We start from the raw sequence: 577 nt of genomic DNA on the forward strand, positions 1-577 counted from the left end.
GGCCCAGGGAGGGGTGCAATTAAGGGTGACCAGGCCAACAGGGGGAGTGTAGTTGGGGATGAGCAGGCCAGCAAAGGGGCAGTTGGGGGAGAGCAGGCCAGCAGGGGAGGGCAGTTGGTGGCGAGCAGGCCAGCAGGGGGAGCAGTTAGGGGCGATCATGTTGGCTGGGGTGGCAGTTTGGGGCCATCAGGCTGGCAGCGGGGTCAGTTGGGGGCCCTAAGGCCGGCAGGGGGGCAGTTGGGGGCCTTGAGGCCAAAAGTGTAGGGCACTTAAGGGCCATGAGGTCGGCTGGGGATGGCAATTGGGGGTGAGCAGGCTGGCTGGCGGAGGGAGCAGTTGGAGGTGAGCGGTCCAGCAGGTGAGGCAGTTGGGGGCAAGAAGGATGGCAGTGGCGGGCAGATGGAGTGAGCAGGCTGGCAGGGGATGCAATTAAGGGCAATCAGACCAAAGAGGGGCATGTAGTTGGGGGCGATCATGCCAACGGGGATATTTGGGGAAGAGCAGGTCTGCAGGGGAGGTATTTGGGGGCCATGATGCTGGCTGGGGAGGGCAGTTGGGGCGAGCAGGCCGGCTGGGG

The 577-nt window shown here is 64.6% G+C and overlaps 1 pseudogene; it reads right to left on the reverse strand.

The window, feature by feature from the left end:
- LOC102763344 overlaps positions 1-577 on the reverse strand; it is a 28,667-nt pseudogene that overhangs the window by 4,375 nt on the left and 23,715 nt on the right.

This window comes from Myotis davidii, unplaced genomic scaffold (genome assembly GCF_000327345.1).
Source record: "Myotis davidii unplaced genomic scaffold, ASM32734v1 scaffold1172, whole genome shotgun sequence".
In the NCBI taxonomy this organism is placed as follows: Eukaryota; Metazoa; Chordata; class Mammalia; order Chiroptera; family Vespertilionidae; genus Myotis; species Myotis davidii.